Source organism: Vulpes lagopus, chromosome 3 (assembly GCF_018345385.1).
Source record: "Vulpes lagopus strain Blue_001 chromosome 3, ASM1834538v1, whole genome shotgun sequence".
Classification (NCBI taxonomy): Eukaryota; Metazoa; Chordata; class Mammalia; order Carnivora; family Canidae; genus Vulpes; species Vulpes lagopus.
This window is the reverse complement of record NC_054826.1, coordinates 31,948,790-31,960,331: the sequence shown is the minus strand read 5'-3', so window position 1 is coordinate 31,960,331 and position 11,542 is coordinate 31,948,790.

Genomic DNA, 11,542 nt, shown 5'->3' with positions numbered 1-11,542 from the left:
GACACCCTTGGGGAGAATCCATTCCTTGACCCTGCCAGCTTCTGATGGCCGCTGGCATTCCTTCACCTGTGGCCACATCATTCCTATCTTCGAATCTCTTTATGTTCTATCTTTATTTCACCTTCTCCTCTGGATGACCAGTCTCCCTCTGCTTCCTTTTTCTGAAGATACACATGATTAGGTTTAGGGTTCAATCTTAAAATTTAGGATAATCTCATTTAAAAATCCTCAATCTAATCACATTAGCAAGGATGCTTCTTACATATAAGGTAACATTTATAGTTCCATGAAATAGATGATGAAAATATTTGGACAGATCTTTTTCACACTATCACATGAGCGTTTTACATCTTATTAAAAAGTTTTCATACCTTTAATCTATTGCTCAAATAATAACATGTACACTTCAGAATGATAGTGTTATTGGTTATAGGTATGGATCCATATTTCAAAAAATCTATCATTATTTCAATATATCTTACTGATTTCTTAGCAGAGTTGACTGAGTATTCACTGTTTCTACCCAGTGTTTTATTCCAGTAGCTCACTTGAGAGACCACTGGCCTATAATAGGGCTTCTTAACCTTGGCACTGTTGATATTTCTGCCCAGATAATTCTTCAATGTTGAGGGCTGTCTTGTGCACGGTAGAATTAGCAGCATCCCTGACCTGTAACCACTAGATGCCCACTAGTAACCACCCTGTCTCCCACCACTATGCTGGCAAAAATAGCTTCAGTGTGGGGAGAAATAAATTTCCTACCAACACTGACCTTTCCACACCAATAGGAAGGAAGGAAACTGATTTATTATTGAATTAATAAAGGGTGCCTGTGCTCAGTTAGTTAAGCATCCGACTCTCAATTTCAGCTCAGGTCTCTGTCTCACGGCTGTGGGCTCTGAGCTCAGTGGTGAGTCTGCCGGAGATTCTCTTCCTCCCTCTATTCCTCCTCCAGCTTTCTCTCACTCTAAATAAATAAAATCTTTGGAATGCCTGGATGGCTCAGTCAGTTAAGCATCTGGCTTTGGCTCACATCATGATCTCAGGGTCCTGGGATGAAGCCCTGCATTAGGCTCCATGCTCAGCAGGGTGTCTGCTTCTCCCTCTGCTTCTGCATCTCCCCCTATTCAGGCATACATTCTGTCTCAAATAAAATTTTGTTTTTTGATTATTTATTTATTTATTTATTTTTAATTAATTTTTATTGGTGTTCAATTTACCAACATACAGAAAAACACCCAGTGCTCATCCCGTCAAGTGTCCACCTCAGTGCCCGGCACCCATTCCCCTCCAACACCCGCCCTCCTCCCCTTCCATCACCCCTAGTTCGTTTCCCCGAGTTAGGAGTCTTTATGTTCTGTCTCCCTTCCTGATATTTCCCAACATTTCTTCTCCCTTCCTTTATATTCCCTTTCACTATTATTCATATTCCCCAAATGAATGAGAACATACACTGTTTGTCCTTCTCCGATTGACTTATTTCACTCAGCATAATACCCTCCAGTTCCATCCACGTTGAAGCAAATGGTGGGTATTTGTCCTTTCTAATGGCTGAGTAATATTCCATTGTATACATAAACCACATCTTCTTTATCCATTCATCTTTCGATGGACACCAAGGCTCCTTCCACAGTTTGGCTATTGTGGCCATTGCTGATAGAAACATCGGGGTGCAGGTGTCCCGACGTTTCATTGCATCTGTATTTTTGGGGTAAATCCCCAGCAGTGCAATTGCTGGGTCGTAGGGCAGGTCTATTTTTAACTCTTTGAGGAACCTCCACACAGTTTTCCAGAGTGGCTGCACCAGTTCACATTCCCACCAACAGTGTAAGAGGGTTCCCTTTTCTCCGCATCCTCTCCAACATTTGTGGTTTCCTGCCTTGTTAATTTTCCCCATTCTCACTGGTGTGAGGTGGTATCTCATTGTGGTTTTTTTTTTTTTTTTTTTTTTTTTTATTTATGATAGTCACAGAGAGAGAGAGAGAGAGGCAGAGACACAGGCAGAGGGATATGCAGGCTCCATGCACCGGGAGCCCGACGTGGGACCCGATCCTGGGTCTCCAGGATCACGCCCTGGGCCAAAGGCAGGCGCCAAACCACTGCGCCACCCAGGGATCCCCTCATTGTGGTTTTGATTTGTATTTCCATGATGGCAAGTGATGCAGAGCATTTTCTCATGTGCTTGTTGGCCATGTCCATGTCTTCCTCTGTGAGATTTCTCTTCATGTCTTTTGCCCATTTCATGATTGGATTGTTTGTTTCTTTGGTGTTGAGTTTAATAAGTTCTTTATAGATTTTGGAAACTAGCCCTTTATCTGATATGTCATTTGCAAATATCTTCTCCCATTCTGTAGGTTGTCTTTTAGTTTTGTTGACTGTATCCTTTGCTGTGCAAAAGCTTCTTATCTTGATGAAGTCCCAATAGTTCATTTTTGCTTTTGTTTCTTTTGCCTTTGTGGATGTATCTTGCAAGAAATTACTGTGGCCAAGTTCAAAAAGGGTGTTGCCTGTGTTCTCCTCTAGGATTTTGATGGAATCTTGTCTCACATTTAGATCTCTCATCCATTTTGAGTTTATCTTTGTGTATGGTGAAAGAGAGTGGTCCAGTTTCATTCTTCTGCATGTGGATGTCCAATTTTCCCAGCACCATTTATTGAAGAGACTGTCTTTCTTTAAAAAGACTCCTTTGAGAGACAAAGGCAGACGGAGAGGGAGAAGCAGACTCCCTGCTTAACACAGAGCCAGATACTGGATCCCAGGACTCTGAGATCATGACCTGAGCTGAAAGTCGATGCTTAACAGATTGAGCCACCCAGGTGCCCCTCAAAGTTTTAAAAAATATTAACCCAACGGCCTACATGTAAGAGATGATGAAGACAAAAATCGCAAAATATATATAGCAAAGCAAGTCTTGGAAATTAAAGGAACTATTTGTTTAATTAATTGTTTTCCTCTGAAAGAGTAATGAATTTTTTTTTTTCCCAAGACCTCTTGGTTCTCCCCTGAAAGAGTTACGCCTTGAGGTGGGCTCCTGCCTTAACTCCATTAATAAGCTGTTACATTTCAAGAGTTCTGGACCTATGGCTTTGGAGACTGACCTCTCTGCAGTATAAATGGGGTTGTTCTAGTCCCTGGAAAGACTAGTCTACAATGTGTTACAGGCTTGTTACAGAAAGGATTCAGGACCACCATGTTTTCTAGGAGACTGTTCCAAGAAGGGAAGAGGGGGTAAGCTACTTCCTTTCCCTTTATAAGCAAAGAAAGTTCATTAAAAAATTCTCTTATACCAAAAGTAAGATGGCCAAATGTCCCCTGGACGATGAAATGGACCCCAGTTGAGAACCATTAGCCTCAAGCAAAGGATGACAAGGTTGGCAGTCAGGTGGCAACATGAAATCCAAACAAGAGCTTGGAGAAAACTATGGGAAGGAAAAAACTTTGCTTTTATAACAGTTTTATCTTGGATTTGTTAATTAAACAAGGAGGACATTAGACTTAGTTGACTCTAATGTCATGGAAGTCTATGTATGTAAATCAAAATCTGAAACCTTAAATGTCTAAGATTACTAAATTGAAACCCGAGGATAACCAATCACAAAGAACCAGCTAGACTTTAAGCTATAGCCAAATAATTTCCTTCCTTTGCTTCTACTTTTTTTTTTTCCTATAAAAATCTCTTCCTGAGCTCCTGCCAGTGGCAAGCACCTAACCACTTCCAGTCTGGTGCCAGCTGACTTGAATCAATTTTTGCACAAATTAACTTAAAAGAAACTGAGATATGTTAAAATTAAGAGTACCAAACTGCTTTTGATTATGGACTCATTTGGTTACTATTAAACCCTAATATTTTTATAGAGGCCCAGAATTAGAAGAAGAATGAATTTCAATAAAGGAAAAGTTTTATAGATCTTCTTCCTCATCCTTTTTTCTAGTTTGGAACCAGGGAATGGAGATTATTTCCTCTGGCCAGGGATAGACCGCATGGCTACCTTTTACTAATTATCTTTCACTATTCTCTTTGTTTTCTTGGGAAATTGCTTTGACTATCTAGCTGACCCTCCCTTCTCTTACCTTACTACTGCCATTTCATGGTTGCCTAATAGAAATCTAGTTTCCTTTGTCTGATAAATTTAAGACCTAGTAGGCCGCTACATAATATATATATAACTTAGGATCTTTAAAGCACTGTCAAATTTAAATATGGTGAGATACTGGTGAAGCTAGAGTGGCTGGCAATGTCCTCCTCCCTCATGTCTTAATTAGGAGTACTGTAAGTCATAGGATGTCATAAATAGCCCAGAAAGAGAGAACCATAGACTTTAACATCTTAGGATATAGGACATGGGTTATTAGGATGATGGAAGGAAAGTGAGGTTGGGAGGAAATTAGAAAAGACATAGTGACATGGGGGTAGTGAATCATGCATATATCCTTCATGGATACCCCTTGCTTTGAGGTAGGCTTGGGGAGTGGGTGTTTTCTTCTCTGACTGGTCCCATAAAATTTCCTAAGGTACTTTGATCCCTGTCTTCATTTTTATCTAATAACCTTAACGTGTCATAACCTTAGAAGAGAGTCTTTGTACAGGTACCTCATACAGATTCATGAAACTGTTGAGTATTTAAATGACATCTACACATGCATAGCACTGAGGGTCCTGGGTTTGTGTCTGGATGGTCTAATCCATGTATTTGTCTATTTTGGCATAAGTAGGAAAGTGCCAAGTCCTAGTTCAAGCAGTGATAACTGAGGTGTGTGTAGAATGAGTATGAGCAGAGTAGGCTCCCTGTTTTACCCAGAGATGGCATTTACAGACTAATACCTGCTTATTCCCTCTTTCGAGTGCTTAATAGATAACTATGTAGAGCGAAAATGTGTGCCTCAGTGGAAAAGTAGGCATTATCTGTAGCACATCTTTATACCTCATGTCTTTATATTCAGATTCTATGGGAGCTACCTTAAAATTCTGTTAACTATAGGTATCTAATAGGCATTGAATCCCTGTCTGATCTGTCAGAGTTTCATTTGAATTCCTTCCCTGTTTCTCCTCTGTGAGGGCCAAACAAATACAATAGTTTTGCTTCCATTTTGTAATTCATTTCAAGGTTCCTTTATATAAATGCATGCATCTGTGAGATTTTCTCTGCACAGGTTGTAACATCTGCTGTTTCCCTCATGAGTTGAATAAACTCTTTAACTCCTGTTATTCATATATATATAATATATATGAACCATGGTTTTACTTTTTCCTAAAAATTACCTTTTAATAATAGACTTACCTGCTTTTGGCTCTGGAATGCTAGGGGTATGTGTCCTGTATATAGTTCATTAAAACTAGGGTTTGGCTAGAATCCAGAGATCTGCAGCCTATAGATAGGATAAAAAATTAGGTTTTATTTTCTCAGCAGCACCCCGCCTCCCCCCCCGCCCCCGTCATGTTTACATGTGACCAGTTGCCTCTATCTCACCAATTGTGTTTTTGTTCAATCTACTTGTATGGGCATAGTTTCTTTCTTAGATTTATCTCAAAAACAATGAAATGAATGATTTCCTATAAATAGAGACATTGTGAATATTGTTCCATTGATTTTATGGTTCAAAAGACTTCAGGGCTTAAAATATTGGTTAGGAGATTCAGGTTTCATGAGCTAATAACAGTTTGTTCCCTGGGATAACTTATTTGAATTGTTCTCATTTTACAGCATGGATGAAACCATCAACTATTGAAAAATGAATTCACCAGCTTGTATGTTTGGCATAAAGGGAAGCTATAGGTAGCAATGCCAAAATAAACAACTTAAATCTGATGTTTCTCTGATTGACAGAGTCATTTTTTCCTGAGAATATGGAAGGGTCAGTTAAATCTATGAAAATCAGAAATGTCATTCTAGCCTCTTTTTGTGCTTCTGCAAAGCTCTCATTCAGTGAAGAATCACACCTAAAGAAATATATCTTCTTGGCAGGGCCATTATCTTTCTTGATGAGATATGAGTGTATTAGAGGCGATTTTCATGATATTACTGATGGTGTTAGAAGGGAAAAAAAAGATAAAATTAAAATGAATTCACTTCAGACTAATAAGATATGAAATCAGATGTGGGAGATCAGTTGGATATGAAACTTCTATCTTATTTTTAATATGTAAAGATCACAGACACCTGGGAGATGTCTTGTGTTCAGGTGTAAAATAAAAGTGCAGCACGTTTGGACGTATCTGGAAGCCTGATTTTGCTCATCTTTGGAAGGTTTGGACGTATCTGGAAGCCTGATTTTGCTCATCTTTGGAAGGTGTTGTTTATACAAACACTGGTATATTCCCAGTTTCAAAGCAAGCATAATGTAATTTCACATATGAAACATGTCTCACATCCTGAGATCCTCTTGTCTTGATAATAAATAATAATGGAGAGAATCTTGTACTGAAAAGTGTGTACCTTTTGTAAATATTAATATTTAATTTGGATTTTGTACCTAGGCTGAAAATAAAATTTTGATCCTACTGGGTCAGAACATAAGCAGAGACTTGAGTAGAGCTGAAATTTTGAACATTCTCTTCTCAGCTCTCAAATATCAAGCTCCTTTTCTTTATAGTCTATCATTATGAATATTCTATCGTCTGTTTGTGTAATGGATTGATCTTTGCATCAAGGTCCAGGCATAAACTTGAAAAATTAGGTATGCATCCTGTAAGCCTGGCAAGATCTGAATGAAGTCCCACTGGGAGATGGTTGCCTGTCAATGTTATTCCTCTAACAAAGAGGGAAGACCATAAACAGGAAATAACAGTCCTGGGAAACTAAGACCCCTGCTCATTTGTTACTTGGATGTATTTATTGAGCACCTTACGTGACAAATAAAACAACCAGGTATCTGTCAGTGAACATTCAGAGTCTGATCCTGTTTCATAATTCAAGGTGAATGGGCAACTCAGACTAAACAAATAGCCTAGTAATAAATTACTAAATATTTACCTGTTCTAAATATAGGCACGAGGAAAGCTTTTCTTAACCAATCATTTTAGGGACGTTTCTCAAAACTTTTTTTTTTTTTTGCCATATTTTCAGTGGAGTCAGCTTGATGATAGCAGGCATGATTTTTTAAAATCTTCCCCTCCATAGTTCTTTTTGCTAGACCCCTCCATAGTTCTTTTTGCTAGAACCACTGGTCATTAATAATAAGGATAAGGGGACTATCACCAGAATAAAGAAGGTGGAATAGCAAACAGGAATGGGGAAGAGCTAATGCTGAGAGGAAAGTTGTGTTGGAAGATTTTTAATCTGCAAGGTTGTTCTCTTGACTTCATTGCTGTAAAGAAATAGGGAGCTGAGCTCTCTTATTGCTGTCATGATGCTTGGTAGTGAAATCAATAATGACTATACTATTATCTTAAAGTATTACCAATAAAAGAAGGAGAAGCATTTCTATTAAAAGGAATTACAGCAGCAGTTAGGCTGTTCTTGGAAATTCACGAGAATAAGTATTATTTTGTTTATGCTAACATTTGAGTATTCTAGCAGTAACACAAACTTCAGTGCAGGAAAGAAACCTACAAGATGAACCTGATTCCCTATGTGTTCCTGGTCCCGTTTTGTGCTGACCAACCAACTTAATGACAATGAAATAGATATTTCCTGATTTGGAGATATTGGAATTCATCCTTTTACAAAGCCTATTGGCAAGATAATGTTAAGAGTCCTTATATAGATGTAATTCAGGAATAATTTTTCTCATTTAATGCTGCCATATAAATCAGTCTTAATGCTCATTAAAACAAATGAACATGTGCTAATGACACCAACTCATACCTCTTTCCTGAATGGCAATTGGGGCTGGGAATATGGAGCTATTCTGTGTCCAATGGAATGTGTCCATTGAGACTAGATTGCTCACTGTCATGGACAAGCTAATCAAACACAGCTCAAACAGAAATCCAAATCAATCTCTTAATCAGTGACTCAATCCAGCAGCACCCCCGCCCCTGCAATCAACCTGGTAATTACTTCACCTGGAATGGCCTTGCTGGCCTTGGAAAGTTGAGGTTTCCTGCATTTTACAAAGCTTGATGGGTTTTAGAAAAGAATTGTTTTTGCATCATTGACAGGAAATTTAACCCTCATCATAGTTTCATATGATTTATTTTGGGTAAGGTTCAGTCTTACGAGATAGGGGTTACTTCAGTTTTTCAGAGAAAGAAATTAAGGTTAACAGAGTCATTATTATATCCCAGTCACTTGGCCATTATGTGTCACAACCAGAATTCAAACGAGTTGTTTTACACCAGTTATACTTTTAACCCGTTATTCTATTGTCTTTGCTTATCACTCAGAATGGAGCTGAGATTTATGAGCTTGTTAAGTGACATCAATATCCTAGTTTGGAAGAAAATCTCTGCCTTTGCAACTACTTATAATTATTTACTTATATGATTTGTTTATATAGATTGAAAATGACAATTACTTATGAGGCTTCCCTACACATTAACCTCCCCACTGCCCCAGGATTTCCATTTCATTCTGATGATTTTTCAGCTTCCTTCTCTCTTCTCTCTCTTCTATGATTCTAGTGTTTTATTCCCCAACCTCCTAGCATATACCCTATAGTCAGGGTTCCTTTTCAGTTTAATTTAAAAAAATTTTTTTCTCCCTCTAGGCTAGCAGGATAATGGCTTTAAAATAAGAGCAAGTAAAATGATGTTTCCATTTGTTTGCAAATTTTACTTTTTCCTTTTTTTTTTTTTTAAGAGACAGAATATGATCCTCTACTGAACATCAAGCTTCAAGAATCTCATTGTTGCCCTTCAAACATTGGCTCTCCAGATACCAATCCACAGAGTAGCATGTGATAGACTCCTCTCACAAAGATACTAACAAATAGGGAACACCTTTGTGGTGGGCTCTAGGAGGTTTCAAAGATGCAGAAGGTGATGAATCCTTGTCCCTCTAGATAAGGTTTAATCCTCCTATTGTATGTTCCCATTGCTGTGTGTGCTTTCCCCTTCATGACGTTTCTCACAGTTGCAATTACTTGTTGGAATGTCTGCACCTAACAGTAGACTCGATGAAGTGATTCCATGAAGGTGAGCACTAGGGTTTAATCTGTTTTAGCTACTGTGATTACACTGTGTCAGGCACAGGACCACACTTAATACTGCATTATATTTAATTGAATTGAATCTAATCATTATCCTAATTGGTTTAACTATCACTTGAACCACTTACCCTGTGTAAGGTATGGTGCTCAACACTATAGGTTAGAAAGAGACTGGATAAATCCTTGTCTTTACTGAACTCACAAACTAGCCAAGTTGTGTAATATTACACTAAATAAATGATAGTAGCATACAGGAGGTGCTATGTGCTGTTAGCTAGTGATTATTGATAACCATAGCCACCATTGATTGAACACCTATCTTGTCAAGTGTGTTATATGGATTATGTGATGTCAATTCTATATTCTACTCAGATTGCAATGGTGGACAACTGGAACTGTTCTAAGTCATATAACCACTATGTACCAGATATGGGATTTGGACCTAAGCTGACTCCACAGCCAAACCACCTGATCCTGAAGCATACTGCTTTATGTGGTAATCGCTGCATGTCTATAAGAAAGGAAAACAAATAGATTTGAGAGTTGGACTTTGGCAAGTCTTCTGGAGGAGATGATACATCAGAGAAATTTTCAAGGGGTTAGGAGTTAGCCAGGTGAATCTTTTAGTGAGTAGGAAATGCACATTCAAAGTAGAGAGAAATACAAGCTACATTTCAGGAAATGTAAGGAGTAGATGATACAAGGCCAGATCACAAAAGAACATATTTGCTAAATGATGGAATTTATTTTTATAACTACAGGAAGTGTTTAAGCTGAGGGCCTCGTGTAGTCAGATATATCTGACCAGAGCAATGGGGCTGGGGGTAAAGTTTTATAGACAGGAATAATGGAAACTTTATTCACTTAGAGTCTCAACAAATACCTGTTAGATGAATGCTATATGCTTCTATAACAAGGCCTCTGGTCTGTAGAGATGAACAACTAAGAAATGAATAAATGATGGCAGTTTAGGCCTGTGATCTTTTTTCTAATGGGAAGGAATAAGATGACAGAAGTGGAAGAAAGCTATGTAGAGAAGCTGCCTTTAGCTGGATAAAGCCAGTTGTGCTCCTATGAGAATGGGCTATTCAAGATGATATCTGAAGAGTGGGGAAGGGGCAGCCATACTGTCAAGGCACAGAGACCAGCAAAGTTGAAGGGAAAAGTCCAAATAACTATGAGAACTTGAAGAGGCACTTGAAGGTATGGTGTGACAGATGTACAAATGGAGATGGCTATGAAATTCAGGGCTACATAAGCCATGTCAAACAGGTGACTTACAAAGCTTAGGGAGCTAGTCAGATTTACCTTTCAAAATGATCACTTTGTATTCTTGATCAAAGATTTTTTTTTCAGCTGCAGTGCTGGTGGTTCAAGCATAGCCACGTTATTCTAATGTAGGAAGCAAAAGTAGAAAAGGCAGCTTGAAGCTGACATGGCAACTTTATGAAATCAACAGGAACCTAGATCCTGTCTTTTTTCCTTGCTGTCTTTAGCCCTAGCTTGCATCCTCACATATACAAAATGGCTGTTAGAGCTCCCATACCGCTTCCATTATCTACTCAGGAGGCAGGGGGAGGAGAGACAGACACTAGGATCATATGATAACTGACTGTCCTGGGTCCGTTCTTGGAAGTTTTGCCCACCAACTTCCAAATAACTAGATACCTACAACTGCAAGAGAGACTGAAAGAAAATACCTCCTTTCAAAATTGGCACATTTCTATCCAGAGGAAAAACAAGTTTCTCTTACTAAATAAAAATATTTATTGGGAAGGCAAACAGCATTTTCTATCATAAAAGCTGTGCGGCAAACAGATGATAAACAAGAAAGGGACCATTGTGATGTAGAAGATGTAGAAAGCCATTTTTCTTTGGCTAAAACTAGAATGGAAAGGAGGGTGATGAGGGGTGTAAAAAGTTAGAGATGGAGAAAATGATAAACTTGATCTATTCTGAAGCTAGAATTGACATGATTTACAGATTTTTCCTTCCCTTATGTATGCAGTTGAAGAATTGAGGATGACTTCCCAATTTTTTATGTTAATTTCTTCCTTATTGGTATTATAAAGTGGGGAGGAAAAGATGCAGAATGTTACTAGACATGGTGAGGAGAAATGTGACTTTATTTATTCATATGTTTTATAAATATCACTTCTGTTTTCAGGGAAGGAAGGTACCAATAGCTAAGTTACCTACTGATCTAAGAGCTCTCTCTGTGAAGGGGCTCTCAAGAGAAGTAAAGGGAACTCTTTATAATCTTTTTCAAAACCTGAGATTCACACCATGCTAGGTTTTATGCATTTGACAGCTTCCCGGTGTAGATAAACTCTGTAATTGCTTTGATAACAGACTTACCAGTGTTAAAAGGGGGAAAAAAAAAGCAATGCTATGCAAATTTGGGGTGAGGGGGCAATTTTAGCAGCTTTCAATCTATTTGACTAAATGTAGT